The sequence below is a fragment of the Sminthopsis crassicaudata genome, chromosome 3 (assembly GCF_048593235.1).
Source record: "Sminthopsis crassicaudata isolate SCR6 chromosome 3, ASM4859323v1, whole genome shotgun sequence".
In the NCBI taxonomy this organism is placed as follows: Eukaryota; Metazoa; Chordata; class Mammalia; order Dasyuromorphia; family Dasyuridae; genus Sminthopsis; species Sminthopsis crassicaudata.
Window position 1 is genome coordinate 115,006,383 of NC_133619.1, and position 24,709 is coordinate 115,031,091.

At 31.9% G+C, this 24,709-nt stretch overlaps 1 long non-coding RNA gene across 5 annotated transcripts in view; it reads right to left on the reverse strand.

The window, feature by feature from the left end:
- LOC141564892 (uncharacterized) overlaps positions 1 to 24,709 on the reverse strand; it is a 102,080-nt gene that overhangs the window by 31,740 nt on the left and 45,631 nt on the right. For 2 of the 5 annotated variants that reach the window (XR_012488784.1, XR_012488785.1), the window contains exon 2: positions 12,095 to 12,194. The exons of 2 other annotated variants lie outside the window; for them this stretch is intronic. This is a non-coding gene — a long non-coding RNA (uncharacterized LOC141564892). Of the gene's footprint in view, positions 1 to 9,755; positions 9,885 to 12,094; positions 12,195 to 24,709 lie in introns of all 5 variants that reach the window. One more of the 5 variants, XR_012488783.1, reaches the window with a different exon arrangement.

Consider the following 24,709-nt stretch of genomic DNA (forward strand, 5'->3'; position numbering starts at 1 on the left):
TTTAGTATAGGCATACAAAATTTTAAAAACACTGGTCTCCCTGTTCATAAACTCCATTTAATGTTTATAAAAAATTTATGAGAAAAGTGATGAAGAAATGCTGTATGCCATGTACTCCTGAGGTCAGGAAAAATGTCTTATATACCTCTTTCCCATTTATAGAAAGTCCTTTGAAAATGTCCATATTATAAATATTGCAGAATTAATGGATCAATTAATATACTAGTTGTGTCTTTGTTCAAATTCAGGATTGGCTCTAAAACTTGAATCTATCCTGGAAGAAGAGTCTCAGTTTAGCAGATACCATGTACTTTTTATTCTCAGATCATTTTTTTTAGATTTTTTTTTCATAATTATATGTATATATGTATGTGTATATATATACACATGCATACACACATATCTATATGTATGTGTATATATATATATATATATATATATATATATATATATATATATATATATATAATTATAGCTTTTTATTTACAAGATATATGCATAGGTAATTTTTCAGCACTGACTCTTGCAAAACCTTCTGTTCTAACTTTTCCCCTCCTTCCCCTACCCCCTCCTCCAGATAGCTGATAGACCAATACATGTTAAATAAGTTAAAGTATATGTTAAATACATTATATGTATACATATCCATACAGTTACTTTGCTGCATAAGAAGAATCAGATAAGGTAAAATTAACCTCTCAGATCATTTTTAAATGATCTTCCCACAGGCTAAATAGATAATTACAAATAGGCAAAATTTGACAATGTCTTCACTTTAACTAAGTCATTAAGGGTATTAATACCAATTGACAAAAGGATTACTGATGAATGGATTAAATAATTCAATTACAAAGTCCTCTGATAAAGCACTATGCTTGTTCAAAAGATGGCATGTGACTTCTTGTCTCAGTGATTATTTCATTTTTGGGGAATGAACATCATGACCGAAATTAAGATCTTGTTTATAAGATGCAGAGTAGTAAAGATTAATCTATCTAGCTATAACCATTTACTTATTCAAAACTAAGGATTAAAATGGCATGCTTGCCCTGAAACTATAGTTTGGATAGAACTGAATGGATCAAAGAATCACAAATACTATTTTGGGGGGAGAGTTGGTCCAGTGATTTCTTTGGTGTGGGAATTTCTCAGAATACAAATGCCTTTCTCACAAGAACATTAGCAACTGATTTGAAACTTCCTGAATGGGAAATTTACCTGTGGCACTGGAAGACTGAATGATTTGTTCATAGCCATACATCTAGTATGTGTCAGAGGCAGGACTAGAATTGGGACTTTTTGACTCATTATCTATTCTGCCATGCTATCACATTAATAAAATAAATTAAAATAAAATAATAATAATACTAATAATCAATAAAATGAATAAATATAATTATTATAAGGTCCAATAATATTTCTTTTCCTATTTAATATTCAAATGGAAATTTTTTGTTTTCATGTTTCAGCTTAAACTTGATGTAGCAAATTAATTCATGATTCAATTATACATAGCAAAGATTTGATAATTTATGAAAATGAAGCTTTTCATTAGCACGAGTGTTTTTTTTTTTTTCTTTTTCCAGAGGACTTCAATAGGAATTCATAGACCAGACATGTGTGTCTAAAGTAATGTAAGTCATGTAATGCAAACTTTAATGTTGGGGATTTCACAATTATGGACTAATAGTATGAAGTGATTGAGCTTTTAAATCTTGAGGGAATCTTTAATAACTATAAATTTGATAAAATATTATTTACTATAATTATATATACAGTTAAATTTTATGTACATATTTCAGTTAGATGTCGCAAAATTGTAAAGCAAGTTATGCCGTCAGAGCATAACAGATTTTTCCCATAGGACATCTGCCTCATGTATTTTATTTTTTTAGAAAAAAAAATTAGGTAATACAATGTAGCAATAAAGGTACAAAAGTATAAAATTATATTCTACTACTTTTATAGAAATTAGGTAGCTGTAACCCAATTCTTCTTACAGTTACTATTGAAATGTTGGCATTGTTCTAACTTTTTAATAAAATAGCACTTGTTCTCACAGAATTAGAAACACTAGGGAAAAAAAAAAAAGATGTAATAGATCATTTATCCTTTCTTTATTTTCTTCTCTTATTCCCTGTGGCTCCACCTTGCCATCCTTTATTTCTGGCAATGAAAAAATTTTTGAGAGACAAAAGTCTGTCTTTTGATACTATTTCCAGTCATAGCCTAATACTCACTACTCTCACTTTAGAAAGCTATTACCTTGACTAATATTAAGTGAGTTTCAACAGCTGTATAACCCAGGATAAATCGCTTAACTTCTTTCAGCCTCAGTTTTCTCATCTGTAAAATTGTAATAATTATAACAATGACAGGGTTGTTGTGAGGATTAAATAAGATAACACCTGTAAAAATGCTTTTCAATATAATAGATAGTTATGCTAAGTAATTAGAATTTTTGTGTACAATGCAATGTAGATTTATTGGAAAGAGGAAGAGGTTTGGAAAGATGAGCAAGAAAACAATAAAAATGGACTTGTTTGGGCATGTTTGATTCTCCTTGACCCTCTGGGATATTCTGGGCAAAGATATTAGAGTGGTTTACCACTTCCTTTTCCAACTCATTTTTAAAATTTCTTAAAAATTTCTTTATTATTTTTAATTTATTAGAAAATAGAAAGAGAAAAAAACATTTCCATATACATATACACTCACATATACATATATCTATATACACACATATATAGAACATGCATACACATCTACATATACTCATATATATACACACATTTGTACATCTACATATACTCATATATTTACACACATATGTAAACATGCATTTAAAACAACATTAGTATGGCTGACATATAATATAAATTTATTTCTTAATTGAATCTTCAAGCTTAACTGTATCTAAATTAATGCCTATTAGTCATTCTTTTTTTTTTCTAATAAATTTGACTACTGATCTATGTTATTTTATTTATGCACATCTCTTCTTTCCTATTTCTGCTAATTCTTCTACTTTAATTCTGCTCCTTAACTTGCCTTGCTATTACTTAACTTTCCCCCACCCATGGATTCCTCCCTTATCTTCTTCCTCATCTTTGCATCCCCTCTGCCTTTTCCTCTCCCTTTATTTCTTTACATATTTTGAAGAATATTTTATACCTTTCATGATATATATGTAATGTTGCCTATTTAGCCCATTCCTTATGTGGGTAGGTTTTCAGAACTACAAGCCTCCTCCCCTCTCTAACGCCTCTGTGTCTATTCTTCCTCACTTGTATAAATCTTTCTTTGAGCTACCCAATTCCTAATGTTGATCATAAAAATATGCTATATATTTCTATGTTGAAAATATAAATAATTTGTTCACTTTAAGTTTCTTAAAATTAATCTTGGCTCTTACATGTTAAATTTTCTACTAAGTTCTAGTTTGGTTGATAGAGCATTCTGAAAATCTGCAAGTTCATCAAAAATCCATTTTTTTAATTGAATATTATAGATAATTTTGCTGGATATGATTTTTTGGCTGTAGGCATAGTTCTTTTGATTACCAGTATAGATGGTTTCAGGACCTGTGGTCTTTTATTGTAGCTGCTGATAAGTCCTGTACAATTCTAATTATAGCTCCAGCACATTTGAATGACTTTTTTTCTTGTTTCTGGCAAAATTTTGTCTTTGATCTGGGGATTTTGAAAGTTGGCAATAATATTCTTATGTGTTTTCTACAAAAAATTTCTTTGAGTTGGTAACTGGTGGATTTTTTTTTTTTCAATTTCTACTTTTCTCTCATGATCTAACACTTCAGGACAATTTTCTTGTATTATTTCTTGCATTATTGTGTCAAGTTCTTTTTTTGGTCACAGCTTTCAGGTAATATCTTCTTGAACTGTTCTCCAGATCTTTCATTTTTCTTGTAAGATGTTTCACATTCTGCTCTATTTTTTTTATTCTTCATATTCTGTTTTATTATTTCTTGTTCTCTTAGAACTTCACTGATTTCCCCTTGCCAAATTCTAATTTTTTAAGGGTTATTTTCATCTTTAAGAATCTTTTTCTAGTTGGATAACTTTTCTTTTTCACTATCTTCTTGTCTTTCTAGAATGGCTTTTATTTTTTTGTTGTTGTTGTTTGTTTTTCCTCAGTGATTCTCATTTGATTTTTAAATTCTCTTTAGAGTTCAATAATTTTTTTCTAGGCAGGGAATCATTTACCATTATTCTTTGGGATAGAAGCTTTTTTTTTACTTCATTGTGAAGTAAAAACATCACTGAAGATGAGCCCCTATTCTTCCCTATTCCCATAGTGAGTTTCTATGGTTGGGTTCTTTCTTCTTTGCCAATTCTTTTTTTTTTTTTTTTTTTTTAATGAGAAATATTAGTGTAAGCACCTCTAATCATAGGGTAGGGGGATTGGCGTCTCAACTTCACTTCAGCTCTCCCCTCTGATCTGAAACCCCAAATCAAAAGCTCTGGCCTCCTGCAAATGCCCAAAGACAGTAGCATCCCTGCTTCACTGCTTCTGCACTCAGGAGTTTGTGCTCTTCCCCTCCAAGTTGTGTCTCAGCAGCACTACTGGACCTGGTGTTCCTGATCAACTGAGTTTACTTCAATCATTCCAAACTCAGACTCTGAACAGTTCAAGCAAGCAGTCTAGGAGATGAAAGTCTCTATGGTTTCAGCTGAGTCTTCAGTCATACCTAACTAGCCCCAGGGCTCCCCAGCTGGGTTTCAGAGGAGCTAGCCTGGAGGTGTTTGCACTTCATACTGGTTAATTCCTGTCTGAGGTCTTTTTTGCTCTCTTCTTGAGTTGTACCAATTGTATCCTGTTCTGAACCAAAATCTTCTTGATTTTTCAGCAATCTATATTTGCCCTAAGATACAAATTTGTTCTGTTTGTGGGGAAATCTGGAGAGTTTGAAATTTACTCACCTACTTTCCCATCTTCCCAGAAGCCTCCAAGACACTTCCACTTTTTGTTTTTTTTACAAATTAGGAAACTGAGGCAAACAGGGTTAAGTTACTTGCTCAGCTAGTAAGTATCTGAGGCCAGATTTGAACTCAGGAAGATGAGTCTTAAGGCACTATAACCACTGTGTCACTTAGCCAGCTAAATATCTAAAATACCTTTTAGCACTATAGTCTATGATCCTATTTTTCCTAAGGCACCAATTATCCCTTTCTTCAAGTTCAAATATTAGAGGATTCAGGAATAAAAGTTAGAGGTTTGAAACCTTAAAGAGAGCTATTTAAGAATATATTAAAATTAATATTTTTAAGTGAACTGAAACAATGAAAAAAGAAGACAACCTTGATATCATGGATTATTCTTCTTTAAGGCAAAATAAATAATGTTAGCAAACTGAATTTCCAAATTGTTATGGAAACTAGTCATATTATTTTTTACAAATCCAGTTTAGCTTCCTCTATTGCTGTATCAATAAAACTTCGCTTTCACTTTAGCAGCCCTCCACTGAATTGGATCAATGAATGACACTTTTTTCTTTTTCTTCCAAATAGAAAAACTAAAGGTAAAGTACATGCTAAAGGTTGCAACCTGAATACAAAACTAAATGAAAAATTCAGAGCCTGATGTTAATATTTAATTTTTCATACCCAAGGAATAGAATGAATTAGGGCTATAAGAAACTACCAAAAAATGGACCTTGGCATCTCATGAGGCACTAACATGGAACCTTCAACTGACACAGGGGTTAATAGTGTCATTCCATATTTGTCCCTATATCATCTCTACCAGTTTGATGATTGCAGTCAATCTGGTAGTAGTATATAAGGACATTTTAATTCTGAAGAATTAAAGCACTGATATAGTGCCTTGGGGAAGTTAGCTGGTACAGTGGTTAGAGTGCCAAGCCTAGAATCAGGAATATTCATCTACTTGAGTTCAGATCTGATATCAGATACTAATGGTGTGACCCTTGGCAAGTCACTTAAACTCTGCCTCAGTTCCTCATGTGTGTGTTTGTGTGTGTGTGTGTGTATTGCCTTTAAAATTTGCATTTTACATGTATTACCTTATTTGATTCTCATAGCAACCCTGCAAGGTGGTAGCTATTATTATCATTACCATTGTACAAATGAGGAAACTGAGGCCAGAAGAGATTAAAGGTTGATCAATGTCACATAGCTAATAGGTGTCTAAGGAAGAATTAAAAACCAATTCTTCCAGTCCAATTGCAGCATTCCAACTATTGTACCATTTTTCAGTATACAGAAAAATATTCTCCTGGGAGACCAATCTTGCCCATGACTATCTCCAGATGTCTCTCAGAATATAGATTTCTGTAAGAGGAAACTGAATTTGAATTTGTCAGTATATTACTATGTAAATGCACAAGGATTTTTCATCCTTGATGAATCTAAATTTAGAGAAACTGGAAATGTTTATACATACAGACCCTCATCTAATAAAATAGAAGTTTTCAAATAAAATTGTTTTTGTATGTTAACAATATGGTTATTTGCTTGAGGATAGTCTGAGGTACTGAAAATAAAATATCTTCTGAGGTTTTACAATAAAGTATTAAAGACAGAGTTCACCATCTTCTGTCAAAAAAAAAAAAAATTAAAGAAGAGCAAACACATCAGGCTAAGCTAAACAAACCAAATAGAATACAAGCTTGTTGAGGGTAACTTTTTGCCAAAAATCTTGTTAAGGTATAGCTGTTTGCATATAGTAGGCATGTACCAGATATGTGTTGATTTGAAGTTTGCAGTATGATATGATGGAGAGAGATTTTGAGTTTGATTCTACCCTTCAGTTTCCTAGGTTCCAACCTTGATATATTGGGAAAGCCAGACAACTATTTTTTAAAGATTCATTTTCTTTATCTGCAAAATGGGACTAATAAAATCTATCTTTCCTTCCTGACGGAGCCAATGGCAGGCTCAAAAAATAACTTTTTCTCTGTCATAATTCATTCCTGAGAAGATCACCTCAAATTAAGATTCTCATGTAATTAGATAGTAAGCATTTCTTAAAGGCTTGCTATGTACTAAGTACTATGTTAAATAGTAGATTTACAAAGAATGACAAAAAAAAAAAAATCTCAAGAAGATTACATTCTAAAGGTGTAGTTACATATAAGGTACATACAGTGTAAATTCCATTCCAATGTCCAGGAATGTGACACAGTTCATATAAATGTATGGAATTGGGTTTTGGAATATTATGTGTAAGAAATAAGAAAGCCAGCATAGTACATTCGAAGATGCACTCCATAGTGCATAGTGTGAAAGAGAGCAAAATGTAAGGAAACTCAAAATGTAAGAAAGACACTAAGTTTATAAAGGCTTTAAATAATAAACCAAGAATTTTTTTTTTCATATTTAATATTGGAGGTAGAACTATTGGAATTTGGGGTATAGAGGAAGATATGGGTTAGCAGGAGGAACATTAATAGACTTTCCCTATAAGGAAAATTTTCTTGGCAGATGAATGGAGAATGGAATAGTGTGAGCAGAGACTTGAGTAAGAAAAACAATTTGAAAGTTATATAATAGTCCAGGCTAGAGGAAATAAGATCCATAATCTAGCACTGTGACTGAGGGCAAGAAGCAAAAGAACATAATAGACTTTGTGAAAGTAGAAAAAAAAATAAGATTTAATAACAAATTGGATTTGTGGCATGGACAAATATGAGTGAAAAGCTGGGGATGAAACCAGGGTTGAAAATTTGAGTGACCAGAAGAATGATGGTATCTTAGACAGTAAAAGGAAGTATAGGAAGAGGGGACAATTAGGAGGAAAATACTCTAAGTTCTGTTTTGTACATGGTGAATTCGAGATGTCTAGAACATTCCATATTGAAGATATTTAAATGGAAATTGGTGATGGAAGACTAGAGCTCAGGAGAGATATTAGAGGGCTTCATGAATAGATCTGAGAATTATTTGCATAGAGACAAGAGTTGAACGTGAGATCATCAGTGAGATAGTAAATGGAAAAAAGAAGTTCTAGGAAAGCCTGATCATATTGAATATGCATTCAATAAGAAGTCTATAAAAAGAATGAAATTTTATTATAATGAACCCTAAAACTCTCAGCATTATAAACTATTTTTGATGAATTGCTTTATAAATTAGAAATCAGAAACATCAAAATCATTATAGGTTTTTGTAGCTCTGGCACTGAATCCTCCTAATATTTTAATGTGTAAAAATCATTTAAAATTTTTATAACCCTCTAAAGGCATCATTATGAAAGTAATTTCCTTTTTTAAACTTTTTATTTAAAAATTCAAGTACAAATTAATATTTTAGTCCAAAATATATTGTTATTCTTAGTCTGAAAAAAGATTTTATCATAGAATAACTGAGTAGTATTTTGTTTCTTTGTTTTTGAGGTCTTCTAGCAAGAAAAAATTTCCGACTTGACTCTCTTGTTGTAACATAGTGAGTAGAAAGTTTACCTCAGAGGTAGGAAGTAGGTCTAATAGGGTTCAAGGCCTAATTCTCATACATACTGGCTATGAGACACTGGGCAAGTCACTTAAAGCATTAGGTAGGTTTCTAAAACTCAATATTGTTGTCTATGAATCTATATTACTAGGTTGAGAATCTATATGTGTAAAACCATAAGTCCTTTTTAAGCAAACATCATTTAAAAGTTAACCTTGGCAAAGAAATAACTTCTAATTTTTTACTTTAATTTTATTCCCATTTTTGAAAATCCCCATCTTGTGAAAGAAAGACATTTGCACCTTGAAGTCAAAAGGGATTGGTTTAGAATTTTAAATATGACACTGTGACTTTTTAGGCAAATCACTTAAATTTTCTGATATTCAATTTATTCATTTGTTGAATGGGTATAAAAGCATTCATAGGGCTGTTGCTATGTAAATGGCTATACCAAAAATAAAGTGTAATATACATATAAGCTATCATCTTCCAATATAATTCATTTAATAATTATTGACATAGGAGAAATGCTAAAAGTAATAAAACTACCTAATGGTGATTTTATGCAAATTGGAATGCTAAATTATATGTTTCCAACATAGTTTTCATCAAATAATTATAGCTATTTGAAGCTATAAAATTGATATTTCTTTGTTTTCCTAAATTTGTGCTATACCAGTTTGTATTATATCAATATAATAATAGTCAGTCTGATAGATGAAAGTGTTAACTTTCAAAAAAACTGCTTCCTTCCATTTTTTAAGTTTTTAATTGTGTTATTAATATTCTATTTGCATAGTTTTCTATAATAAAAAGTATAGGAGAAGGTTTTTTAGAAAAAATGAGTACAATTAAAGGATTTGAAGAGGCCAACAGGAGATTATAAGTTATTTGACAATTGATGCATTTTAACTGATCTATAACTACACTGGAGATTCACTTGCTCTGTACAAAGGATATGAAAAATATAGAACCAAAATCTCCTAGAATGAGAACAGATTTATGGTAATTTTACTATTCAGCACTCACATTCTCCATATCTATGACAAATGTTCATTTGTCACTTCTAGGTCCAGTCTCTTAAATATCACTAGATATAGGAAACTTACTGCCTTAGCTAAGAGCCATCTCAGTCCATCTTCACAGAGCTCTAATTTAGGGGAATTTTTTCTTCATATTGATTTGAAATTTGCTTCACTCTGACTTGCATCTATTGGCCTCTACCAAATAGGCTGAATTTTTCTTTCTTATGTCAACCATTTAAAGATTTGAAGTAAACAAGTACTTTATAATTTATTTTTTCTTTTCCAGGCTAACCTTCCTCACCTGATGTGGCATTGTAGAATTGAGTGCTGGACCCAGAGTTAAGAAAACACTTGATTCCTGCCTTTACCATTTTCTAGTTGTGTGAATATGGGCAAATTGCTTAACTGCTCTGGACCTCAGTTTCTTCACCTGAAAAATGGGGATAAAGATATCTACAATGATCATGAAAATTGTTTTTTTATATTTTAAATTGTTATACAAATATCAGCCGCTAATAGTAATAATAATAATAAATTAATCCTTCTAATATAATTTCTCTCATCCTCACAATCCCTTACAATAGGCTTCCAAACACAAATTCAGAGGATGGAGCACATCATGCTATCTTTTAGTAACTGTGAACAACAACAATAACAGTAATGATGATGAAAACAAACATTTATAGAATATTTTATGATTACAAAAGCAGTTTGCAAGCATTATATCACTTAACACTTACAAAAATTCTCTGAAATTCGTGTGTACTAAATACTATCATGAGGAAACCAAGGTGGAAGAAGTCAATTGAATTGCTCTGGTATCTAAGGAAGAATCTGAAATTAAGTCCAGCATTTTTTTCAGATATTTCATATTGATGCAAAAATAGGCAGCCACCTAGAATAGGAACCTTGGACAGGGTCTCAAAGCATACTCTGTATGAGACATTGATGGATAGATAACTGTCAGATAGACTACAGGCAAGGGTACCAAAAGCATATTTGACTCTTAGCTTCCTCATTTGTATAAATAAGCATTATGCTATCTACCTCACATGGCTGTTGTAAGCAAACTACTTGGCACTTTGAAGAGCTACATAAAAGTAACTTATTATTATTGCTGTTATTATTATAAGTCTCAACAGAGGGAGAAACACTTTTCTTTGCTAATTAGTTGAATAATGGCAATACCTGGTAGGGTCCATGTTTGCCCCAACAGTGAAAAGAATGGCTGCCAAGAAGAACCGAAATAGAAGTAAGTGGCCATTTTTCCACATTACCCCATCACAGGACAAAATGTTGACATGCCCCCTACAAGATAATAACATTCAAAGAGCAAACACTGAAGTGTGGGCTCATTAACACTTTGCTCTTCTCTGCAACAACAGTTTCCAATTCTTTCTCAGGACCAGCAATTAAGAGAAGAGATATGCAATATAGTGTAAAAAAAAATTAGTTGATACTGGTAGGATTAAGACAGACACAATTAATCCTGGAAAAGTCAAAAACAAGTGTTCAGAAATATAATTTAGCAATGTCATATAGCACCTAGGACACAATTGCATGAGAGTTTCCAATATTTCAGTAGTACCCCAAGTCTTCTCTAGCCATGGACAATAGAACAAGACATGATTTGGCCTTCTCAGATCCCAAGGGAAAACCATTCCAATTATGAAGCTGACTGCAGCTTCTGCCAAACTAGTGTATGCCTCAGATAGATTAATCTGACACTTTTTGCTCTTAGTGCCCTCAAGGACATTATTGAGCTGGGGGAAGAGGCAATTCCCTGCTTGTGAATTTGGCAAACCTCATTCCCCTGATGTGAGTCACCTCCTCTGAATTAGGATACCAACTTAAGTTTAAGGGATAAAGTATAGTTTTGATCTAGGGTTCATTTGCTTACTGGATGTTTCTTTTACTTTGTTGGTTTATTCATTTCAACTCAGCCCCACTTTCTTGGTTTAAATTCAAACTTTAATAGCTAGTTATCTTCTTGTTCTTGTCTGATCTCTCAGATCTGACATCATTAATATTTCGGAGCAACAGCTACTGAAGGAAACTCCAATAACTTTAGTAAAGATGCATTCCAGTAAACAACAGCTCTGCTCTTTTGGTTTGGAATTCCCCGAGGTAAGAGCCATCATGACCACCAACTTTGTAATGCTTCAGTAAGGATTCTGCTGCCCTCTGCTGGGTTCTGTATCTATTACAAGTCTAATTAACCATTTATTACCCAGATGCTAATTAATGCCTTTTCATTTCAAATCCCTTTTCATCTGCTTTCTAGATATCTTGAATGTACCCATTTATTTATTTGTTGCATTCCCATTAGAATATGAAATTCTTGAGGATGGGATCTTATTGGGGGCTTTTTTTTTTGTATTCCTCACACTTAATATAGTATTTAGGGTGGTAAACATTAAGAAAAATGCTTAAAGACAGACATCCTTTTCAATCAACTGGGGAAATGCGAATTTAACCAAGAAATGGCTTCTTGGAGTATATGGGCGGGAATTAAGGAATTATTGGTCTCCATTTCAGGAATGATTCCACTCTGAAGGTTCTGATTCATAGAAGAGCTCAACCACACATATTAAAAACTGACATTAAAAGACTGAATTAAAAACTAATATATAAGCTTACTTAATCAAGTACTTCAGAGGTCATCTAGTCCAAGCCTCTACTTTTATAGATGAGGAACTTCTGCTCAGAGTGAATAAGTGACTTGATAAATATCATTGACCTGGTAGACAAAGAATATTTATAATAGTTTTCAACTATACTACTATTTAACCTTATTTCTTCCCCCTCCCATGCTGAATTTGTGCAGTAAGAAGTCCAAATGGTTATACATTTATCCCATTTAGATTTTATAACATTAGCGTTAGCCCACTCTTTTAACTGGTTGAGCTTTGGAAGGAATCCAAACTCTATGATTCTTACTAGCCTTGTGTTATCTATGCAGCAACATATTAATATGCTTATCAAATGAAACAATTACCAATCTAAAGGAAATCAACTCTATCTTCCATTTAATAGCCATTCAAATTCTTGAAGAAAGCTGTTATACTCACCTCCTTCACTTGTCCCATGCTTGATAAGCCCTGAATCTGTGCTTTCATCTCAGTTTTTAATGTGACTATTACATGTTACAGAGTCAGAGATAAATCTCTGGGTGCCCCACTAGAAACCTCTATCCAGGTTGATACTGATTTTATAAAAAATAATTATTAATTTATAAAAAAATAATTTTTTTTTGGTCCAGTCATTCAAGTAGCTTCAAGCTCAAAAAGCAACCACTACTACCACAACCTAGTTTACACTGTTGATCTCCAATTATATATTATTTTAAAATTTTTATTAAATATTAATTTTTATTCTAAACAACATTCATCAAATAGAATGGACATCTGCATATACATAGTAAAAGAAATTCTTTTTCTCATCCTACTATGATTATGTAAATTTAGGGTCACCAGCTTAGAATAGAATTTTATCAAATTATATTTGGAAATGTGATATACTAAAAGTAAGATAGTATGCTGTAATGAATAGAAAGCCAAACTTTAGGGCCAGAGATCTTGGTTCCGATCTTATTTCTGGCACATTCTGGCTATGTGGTAAATAAAAAGAAAAAGCTAGTTGTGCACAATAGAAATTTACTTTTCTTTTTAAGTATATAATAAGTTCAATCTGTAGTTTTCAAAACTATCCTGTTTATCTTTAGGGCCTCAATTTTAACAAGATCTCAACACACTGGAACTCGTGGAAAAATCCCAGAGAATAATCTAGTAACCCTCACTTGGAAAACAATTGAAAGACAGAAAAAGCTTTCAAAATAAAACTAATCAATTAATCAGCCAACACATATTTATTAAGTGGGAATCTTCAAACAATAGAGATCTCAGAGAGACTTTGGGGTAGGCTTTCTTCAAAAATTTAAACAGCTATCATGCAGAAGAGGGAGTGGGTTTCCTCAATAGTGAAAAATTTTTTAAATTAATTATATTTGTATCCCCAATGCCTAGTATGTGGTAGGCACCTAATAAATACTTCTTGAATAATGGATTGATTCCATAGAGTAACCAAAGAGTAGAAGTTTCAAGAAGGCTGAATTCATTAACGAGATGAAATGTCTTACAACAGAAGCATCAAAATGGAATCAAAATTCTAATATATCTGAATTTCTTCGCATTGTATACATAAACTAGATGATGATCTTTTAGGCTGGTTGAAGAGGAGATTTTTGAATTGGATGCACTCAATGACTTCTAATTTTCCTTCTAATTCTAAAATACTGTACTAATGAGGAAAACAATTTTGCATCACAAGCTGTCTCCAAAGTTTTGTGATATTAACTGATAAATTCTTGCCTTATAATATTCTCTGCTCTAGCAACTTGCAAACAAGATGAGTGGGTGTTCTGAGAATCCTATTTATAACAGAAAACTTGTAAACAAAACTATACCCTTGGGTTTCAACCTTATGGCCAGACAATATCTTGATCTACTTTTGGAACCCCCAAATTACACATCCAATTAATTAAAATACATCTAACTCGCATTCTGTACCACCAAATTTTGTTGATTCTACATTCATAATATCCCTTATATATATTCCCTTCTCTCTAGTCATACAGCCACAACTGTAGTTCAAGTTCTCATCCCCTCTTCCCTAGACAACTATAATAGCTTTCTACCTTGTGTTCCTATCTCATTTCTCTATATACTCAACCTATTATTCTCTATTCAACTGCTGACATGACTTTCAAAAGCAAGGTTCTTTCCATGTTACTTTCCTACTCAATGGGCTCTGTGACTCCCTATTGACTTTTTTATCAAATATAATGTTCTCTGGAATGTAAAGCCTTTCATAATCTCTTCCTACCTTTTAAATCTTCTTACTATCCTTCACATACTCTATGACCAAGCAATATTAATTTATTTGCTATCCCTCACACATGACATCTTCTTATCTCTTGTCTCTGTGCTTTTGCATCAGTTGTTCCTCATGCCTACAATATTCTGACCCATTATCTCTGCATCAGTTTCCCTGACTTACTTCAAAGCTTACCTTAAATCCAACTAATGGTAAAAGGTTCTTCTCAGCCGTTAATGTCTTTTCATTTCATATTATTTTCCATCTACTCTCTATACATTTGACTGTACTCAGTTATTTGCATATTAAAATTAAAATTTTAAATATTTTAATATTCAAAAATTTTAAATTTTAAATTAAATATTTAATTCCCCCCCCCCATTAAAATATAAGTTTTTTAAGGACAGGATCATTTTAGGGGTACCATCTTTCTATCCCTATAGTGTCTAGGACATAGTAAACATTTAATAAATGCTTATTAACTAATTAACCACCACCTTTTCAGTAAACAGGGGAAATGTCAATTTAACTAAGTAGATTTGGCTTCTGGGAGCATATCATTGGACAATGGGTGTTTTGCAGGATCCCTGGAAAGCTATACTTGATTAGAGAGATTTTCAAAATTTTAAAGACTCTAAGCAAATACTAAGTTTTGCAGAATAGTACTGATGGTTCACCACACATTTCTTTCATTACCCCTAGTAACAGTTTATCAATGTCCCACTTTATATAAAGGAATGTAGAAATTAAGATGATATTCCAGATATGGCGACTTGGCCAGTGAAGAAGTCATTAGAACTCATCCTCCTTCTTTTGGAACCTATACTTCTGCAATGAAGATTAAGTTTGCAATAGCACATTTGGTTATCTCACCTCAGTTTAATGTATATTGAGTTGGTAGCTGACTGCATGTTCCAATTATTTTTATATGTTTTGTATAACTGTTACTTGATAGAGAATCTTTTCTGACTTTAATCCATGATTATAATAAGTTGGATTTTCTAGGTTTCTTTCCAAGCAAGCCATTTCTTTCTGGAATTAGATTCTATGTTGAATACCATAGTCATCTTGGAAATTGGAGTACACTCTCAGGAATGTACTAGAGTCAGTTGGGACTAGCTCAAAAAAGCCAGTTGTTAAATTTTCATTGTGAGCATTTATGCTTTATAAATCAGCAAATCAAACAAATCAAGACTTGATTTACTGTTTTATCAAGCAACTAGATGTGACAAAATGATGGAGAATAATATTAATTATGCATATTAAACAGCTAAGCATATCCTACCCGTATTCCTTCCACCCAAAAAAGTCAGTTGTTAAATATTTACCAGAACACCACTGCCCACTCCTGATTCTCATTTTCCAATGGCAATATCCATCCATTCCACAGCCAGAATTTCCTGATGCCAATAGCTTGTCTGCTTTCCTCTCTTTAGTAATAGAAATATGTGCCAGAATAGAGGAGCCCAGATGTCTACCACATGAATTTGTGCAGCTACAACCACTGCTCATTTTTAAGGGAGAATAGATTTACTTTGAGAGCTCCAGGACAGAGGTGGTGGGCTGAATATTCTTTGTGCAGTGTTGAGAAGAGAATAGAAGTAAATGATTTGATAAAGTTCCAGGGAGTGATGCAGCAACTGGACTGGAAGAACTTCATCACATTTCCCACTGTGTTTTTCCATGATATTTAGCAGAGGCAGCTAGGTAGTATAATGGATAGTCTGTTGGTTTTAGAGTTAGACAGATTCATCTTCTTGGGTCTGAATCTGGTTTTAGCCACTTATTAGCAGTGTGACCTTGGCCAAGTCATCAACTGCCTCAGTTTCTTCATTTGTGAAATGAGCTAGAACCAGAATTCCCTGATTCCAATAGCTTGTCTGCTTTCCTCTCTTTAGTAGGGGTTTTGTTGATAAAGATATTGGAGAAATTTTCCATTTCCTTGGCTCCTCTATTCTGCATATGTCTACTGCTAAAGAGACAATGCTCAGCGAACAGTAGAATTACTGGCCTAATTCTGGGTGCTCCTGTGTTTTTTGTGCTTTGTTAGAGGTAAAAGGGTGAAGAAGAAAATGAAAATTAGTGAAAATAATTTCAAAGATGGGGCTTTGGAACAATCATTACTGAAAAGAAAACAAATGTAAACCATACAGACCAGTTGGAAAAATCAGCATTTGAAAACATTTAATTGCCTTATTCTCTAAGACATCTTTATATTACCTTAAAATAGAAAGCTTTGTGATTCCCCCCCCTCCCCCAGGGCAAAGATCAGGAATCACAAAGACGTGCATTACTGTTCCTTGCACCCATGCAAATCACTTCATATATTTGTTCTCCAGTAAATCTTACAGCTATTCTTATTGTAACTAATATAGTTACTGGAATGTAGTAGACAATAAACACTTACTGACTGAATTACTTTAAAAAACACAAAACAATAACATGAAAACTTTAATTGAAAGATAATGATACTTTTTGGAATGTCAAAATTCATCAGATCCATGATCAGTGTTTTTCAGGGAGTCTTGTGACAATTTCTGATCAATTACTTAAAATGTCTATAATTCTAATGAAAGTCTCTTTCTTCACTGACCATTGTTACTCCATTAATAGTATGTCTTTTATAAATGTAACTTGTTCAAAGTGGTTCAGGCTGTCACTTTTTTAAAAATCAGTGCATATCAAAATCAGTCAATCATTATAAGATGTTGTCAGTCACAGTCAAATGAGGACATTTTGAGAAGTAATAGGTAAGAACTGTATGACCCCATTTTCTTATCCTTAAAATAACACACAGAAGCAGCATAATCATCCAGACTCATTATACAAGCTCCAATCACAGATTGCTTTAGATAGCCTTTAAAATTGTCATTATGAAATTCTCTAGTACTAACTCTATTTCCAAAATTCAGAAAAGAATATAAATGCATTTATATTTGTGTATGCATATATACATGTATATGTATACATATATATACATATTTATGTGTATATGTGATTCTACATATATATGTAAAGATAAAGAAAGTCATATAGTTGTAGATGTATAATATATATATATATATATATATATATATATACATGTGTATATATATATATATATATATATCTTTTTAAGTGTATGTATGTGTTTATGTGTAACTCTCTAGGATTCTCTCTCCTATCAGCCTGTGCATATAAATATGTATATATTTGTGTATATTTTTATATATATACACGTGTGTGTGCATATTCCCGAGACATCAAAGTTCTAGTCCTTCACTTTCTATTTGTATGACTTTAAGCAAGGCACTCAATATTTCTGGGCCACTATTGCTTCATGTCTAATATAAAATCACAGTATTTCAGAGTTAGACATCAGAGGTTATCTGATCTAAACTGTAATTAAGCAATAAGTCTCTCTATAATAAATGCTACAATTGGACCCTCAGTCCTTGCTTAAAGACCTCCAATGAAGAAAATCTATGATCTCCTAAAGCTGGACTTTGGGAATCGCTTTAGGCAAGTTTTTATGACCCTGAGTTGCAAATAAGATGCCAGCTTGCACTGGTAGAGCAAGTTCCTGACCAGGAGCTCTTCATTTCAATGAAGCCACAGGTCCACTTACTATTGTCATAATTATTGAATACTTGGGAACCTTTTCCTTATATGGAATCCAAGTATGCTTCTCTTCAATATCCATACTTTGCTCTTATTTCTGCCTTCTGATGCCAAGTTGAAGTAATTAATTCCTATTCCATATAAATAGTACTTCAAATAGTTAAATATAATTATCATTCCCCACCCCCTCCCACTCCCATCAAATTTTCTCTTTTCTAGATTAAATACACATAATCCCTTCAACTGAACCTGCTCTCTGAACACTCTGTAGCTCATCATTGTCTTAAAAAGGGACACCTAGAATTGAACACAGTACTGTAGATGTGGTAGCCACGACAGAACAAAGTGGGACTAGAACTTCTCTGTTCTTGGAAACTGTGCTTTTCTTTATCTCTCCTTTTTTCTCCTTCTGTCTCTGAATGTCTCTGTTTCTGTCTCTTTTTCTCTCCTTTTCTCTGTCCTTGTTGTTCTCTTTGGATGTGTATTCCTCTGTCTCTGACTCTCTTGATCAGTGTCTGTTACTGTCTCTTGTCTGTCTGTGACTTTTCATCCTCCTTCCTATGTTTCATCTATCTCTTTCTGTTTGTGTGTCTTTATGAATCTGTCTCTGTGTCTCTGTATGTGTGTGTCTCTGTTTCTGTGTCTTTTTGTGTCTCTCAGCCTATCTCTGTGTAGCTGTGTCTCCATCTCTGCCTTTGTCTCTATTGCACTTTCTCTGCCTCTCTCTTTCTCACTCTTTCCCTCTCTTAAAAAAAAAAAAAAAAAAAAAAAAACAGATTTCTTTTATTAAAAAAAAAAATTGAATTAAAAAAAACAAACTATTGACAGTATGTCTACGTAGGCATAATGGACATAATTGAATATATAATTAAAATTCTATGAATTTCATTTTGATAACTTTGGACAGTTCCTGGAATATGATTCATAAAGACCATATATTTTCTTAGTTCATTAGTCTTAGATTGACATAATTCCCCCCCCCCTTAAAATAGATTTTATTGGCTTTTTTTGACTACCATATTATACTATAGACTTATTGTATTCCAAGATGACTTGCTTTGGGGTGTATATATACAGAAAACTGCTCCTACAGTCAGGAAGACCTGACTTCAAATCTTCTCTCTAATACTAGTTGTGTGATGCCAGAATATTTCACCTCAGTTTTTTTTTTTTTTTTTTTGTTTGTTTGTTTGTTTGTTTTAGTTACCTCATCATCTATAAAATGGGAATAATAGCCTCTATCTCTGAGAGTTGTAATGAGGATAAAATGAGATAATATATGTAAAACATTTTGCAAAATTTAAAGCAATCCTATTAATGACCTGCTTTGTACCTAAGAAGCTGTTATTTTGAATATCTTTGTGAAAACTTTATAGTCATACACATTAAATTTTAGAACGTTTATTTTGGGCAAATGTCTGTCTAGATCTTTTTAAATCTGGGAAAGATTAATATATTGAATATCATTCCCACCTTTGAATCAAATGCATATTTGATCTGTTTCTTAGATATTTTCTGAATAAAATAATGCTGGTTCTTTATGATTGTTGCTTCCTTTTCTGGATAACAACCCCTTTAGTAATATCTTCTGAATTTTGCCAGGGATTAATATTAAGATGAATTATCTGGAGTATTAATTGTTTTTGAAAATTGAAATGTTTGCTTTTTCTAAGTCTATAGAATTCACCTTTATCTATTATACATATTCTTTTCTGGCCCTGAAAGTGGTTTAGCAAGTCACATCAGCTACTTTCTTTAGTTCTCCAAGATATTATTCAACAAGGTTCATCAAATCTAATTCACTGAGGACAGGTAGAAACATATTACTTCTGCTCATTTTGTACTTCAGTGCTTTATTACAGATTTTTATTCTGCCTTCTGGGAAACTAATAGACAAAGTAGATAATGTGCTAGGCTTCAAGTCATGAAGACTCATCTTCCTGAGTTCAAAATCTGATCTTAGACACTTATTAGCTGTATGATCCTCACCAAATGACAATTCTATTTACCTAAGTTCCTTATCTGTAAGAGCTGTAGAAGGAAATGGTAAACCATTTCACTAACTTTACCAAGAAAACTCCAAATGGGATTACAAAAAGTAAGCTACAAATGAAATGACTGAACAATAATATCCTTTTCCTTCTAGTCCAGTGATTATTCTCCTTAGATGAAAAGAAAAAGAAAAACAAAATAAAAGTTGAGAATTTCACCTCTTTTTTAGTGTTCATTATTGTGGTCCCATCCACTTTATCAGTGATTCTTTGCTTTTTTTTAATCCTGTTTTTAAAATCTAAATACTTTTTTTTTATGATTGTCTTTAGCTCTCTAGGTTTTTTTTACTTCTGAGCATCAGCCCCACTGATATTTGTTATTATATTCACGTTCTCTTTTTTATGTAGGTTATAAAGAATTACAATAATAGTCTATGATTATGTTCCATTTTAACTATTTCAAAGCACTTTGTATCTATTATCTCATCTTATCTTCATAATATTTCTGGATGGAAGTAAATGAATATACTTTATTGTCATTTGTCAATTGAAAAATATAATGCTGATATTAAGATTGAATGACTCTCTGAGGTTAGAAAGCTGTTATGAAATCAAGAAATCTTACCTCTGACCTATACTGACTTTGTTACCTTGCATAAGTCACTTAATATCTCAATGATACAGGGAACTGTCAGTGATGATAGGTTATAGAAAAGAGCCGGACTACATTGGTAAAGGAAATTTCCTCAATGAAATCACAGAGCCAGTCCAAAAAAAGCCACATATAATATTATTTTAAGGCACTTTGTCAATGAAATACAAAATGCTTGATGTACTGTGTGTGTTTCTTAGATATCTATAAGACTTAAACAATAATAATGGTAATATAGTTGAATTATTTGATTTTACTTGTTTTTAACCTTGTCTGTAAATTTAGATTGATTCCTCTTTTTAGGAATTGTCTTTATTTATAGTGTGTCATTTGTTATTAACTATAATAGAGAGATTTTTATTGAATTCTACAAACATATATTAAGGGTGTATTGTGTTTCTCTATACAAGAAAGTCTCTCTTGTGAACTTTTCATGTCTTCCACTTCCTGATGGAAATTTCTAACTGGCTTATGTCCCATAAACATATTAAATTTAACATGTCCAAATGTTAAAGTCTTTCTTCCAAAACCAATCACTCTCCTGAACTTACCTATTTCTATCAAGAGAATTGACATATTTTTAGTCACAAAGGTTAGCAGCATTGGAGTTGTCCTTTCCTCCTAACTCTTCCTTTTCCCACATTTTCAACCATTTTTCAAATTTTGCTAATTCTACTTCTACAATATCTCTCAATTTATCCCCTTTTTCTATGATCTCATTTATCAATAATTATCCTAGCTTCCTAAGTGATTTGCCTGACTCAGATTTTCCCATTTTAATTCATCTCCCACAGAGCTATGTAATATATCAAAAACACAGGATCTCACACCCACTCAATAAATTGCAATGGCTCCCTATTGCTTTTAGGATCAGGTACAAATTCTTCAATGTTATTCACAATTCACTTCCAATCTACTTTTCCACCCTTATAATTGATTATTCTGTTTCATGCATTCTACAGTATGATCAAATTGCTCCTGAAATTCTTATTTAATCTCTCTTCCATCTCCATGAGAAGAGAATGGAATAAACATTTATACATTTCCTCTTAGGCACTGGACTAAGAACTTTATAAATATTATCTCAAATAACCCTTACAAAATGCCTTGAGGAGTAGGTCCTATTATTATCCTTCTTTTACAGTGGAGAAAACTGAGGCAAGCAGAGAGTATATGACTTAATCAGAGTTGAATGCTAATAAATGTCTAGAACCACATTTGCAGTTAGTTTTTCCTAAATTCATTCCCAACCCTATATCCATAGAATCATTTTGGTTCTTAATTTTTTTTTTTTAAATCATTAATAGGTATATGAAGATTCTATGATTTGGAACAATTTTATGCCAGGCTCCTGAACTATCTCTTCCCTTAAGAAATTACTAGTTCATATACTTTTCATGTACTTTTTTTTTTTCCTTTCAAAATAAATCTTTTAATATAGTAGTTCTTCTTTCTTAAGTAGGTCACTCCCCAATTCCATTTTCCTATTCAAAGTCCCTTCTATCACATATCTGATACCTATTCCACACTTGCATCAATTTCTTGCTTTCAGCATTAATTTAAGGTTCTTCACAAGTTTAGGCTTAATCATAGAAACAGACTCTAAGATGAGATGATCAGTTCCGAATATAAATTCTCATATTGGTTCTGGTTGTTCAACACATACTGACACAAAGGCCCTTCCAAGCCTCTCGATGAGTATTGTTACTTAGTATTCTTTGGCATTTGGCCTATAATAGGGAAAATAAAAATCTGAAAATTCACTTATTTTTCAATAGTTTTTATTAGAACCTGGTAGTTTTAGACTTCCTCTAACAATGAGTTCCCATTCAGTCATATGATAAATATTAGAGAAGGAACATTATAATTTATAAATATCTGAGAGTATAATGGACATTATATGGAAAGAATCTAAGATCAGACATGGAGATTGTATAGGGAGTTATAGTATCTATATCAGTTATTTGACCTCTGTTTATCAAAATCATCCAGAAAATTCATAGTCTCTCACATACCTCAGACATATTCTGTCTGTGTGATCCTTGGCAAGTCATTTAATCTTTCATTGTTCCAGACAACTGTTTAAAACTATAAGTTATATTCATACAAAGTGAAGTGAGCAGAACCAGAACATTGTAAACAGTTGCAACAAAATTATGATTATTAACTGCAAATGACAACTACTCTCATAAATATAGTGATCCAAAGCAACTCTGAATGCTATTCACCTCTAGAGAGAGAATTGTTAAACTCTGAGTATAGATTGAAATATATTTTTTAAACTTTCATTATTTTTCTGTAATTTTTTAAAACATGGTTTCAAATATATGATATATATTTGAAACATTTTGAAAAATTTCAAACATGGTTTCAAATATATGATATAGATATGTTTTACTTGATTTCATATTTATAACTGACCTATTGCTTGCTTTAGGGATATATATTTGAAATATATATTGCTATGATATATAATATAATGATATAATATATAAATATATATAATATATATATTACATATATATTATGATATATAATATAATGATAGTATATATTTATGTATATGAATATATATATATATATGAAATATATATTGCTTACTTTAGGGATATATATTTGAAACATTTTGAAAAATTTGAAACATGGTTTCAAATATATGATATAGATATGTTTTACTTGATTTCATATTTATAACTGACCTATTGCTTGCTTTAGGGAAGGAAGGGATAAGATATGGAACTTAACATTTTTTAAAAAATGAATGTTAAAAGTAAATTAACAAACTATAATTTATATAATATTTGAGAATGAGAAACTTTTGGGTAAACTTTTGAGTTTTTTGGTTACTATCATCAGATATGAAACAAGGATATGAATCAAAGAAAAAATAAGAGTTTAATGACATATAAGCACTTATTAGAAAAGCATGTTGTTAATGCTAAAGAACAAATGTGTACACATTTGTTGCTGATGTTTTTATGTTTGTTTACCTATAAAAATGTTGGATTTTTGCAGGAGATAGAAAATAACACTGAAGGAGCCCAGGTTTTTATACCAGCAGCTTTCATATTGTTTCATTGTTAGTTTAACTACCACAACAACAAATCTCCCAAAGCCTATCCACATTTACATTAGGATTAAAAATTGTATGAGCATTTCAACATACTTGTTCTATTAGAAAAAGAAACTCATATTTTCAAATACATTTCATACTTCTTTCATAGTGAAGAGAGTAACTTGTTTTTAACCTTCCTAGTGTCCTTTGCCTACTGCATTTTAATGCCAAGTTTTGTTATGCTTTAGAAAAAAAAAATAGGCTAAGTAAGATAAGGACAGTTTGCTTTAAAAGGCAAAGACTCCCAAGGAGTCCACCCCAAATTAATCATCATGCCCCTCTTTTCTCATATCTCTTTCCTTAATGGTTTAGAGATGAGTAGTCACATTATCATTATGTATGAATACTACTAAGCATAAATAAGTGGGACAGGTTACCGGCAAACAAATTTCATTAAAGTACCTAGATTAACACATTTTAAAGGTCTCTTTAATGAATCTTTGTCCTTGTGATACAACATAAGCAAGAATAGGACAAACCTTGCTGGGGAATTTTATATCTCTCCTTCTGTCTCTAGGTTCAAACAATTAAGGAAGATAAACAGGCTCTAGTATCTTTATCCTATTCAAAAATAATGAATGAGCCATCCACATGAATTACAAGATTACCACATCAACACATCACAGCCAAGACCATGAAAACAAGTCTTTAAACCAGTACTATATATCGGAATAAATTATGGACTCTGTAACCATTTCAGAATTGTAAATGTTATGATTTTTTAGAGTTATAGCATTATTCATATATCAAAACATGGCACCTAAAATTCCCATTGTGTATTCAGCAGTGCCTTTAAAAAAAAAAAATTCCAAACTAATGTTCTGCAGCTAAAATGGAGAAAAAAAATGACTAAAATTAGAGAAGTGAAATTAAAAAGAAGCTAGAATGGTCAACAGAATACTTTGATTATGCATATGATATAAACAGGCATATACAAATAAAGCTTTGTTCTTTTTTAAAAAAACAATATATCAATAGTGTAATACTCAGAGAATTATTTCTAAAACAAAGGTTTGCTTTTA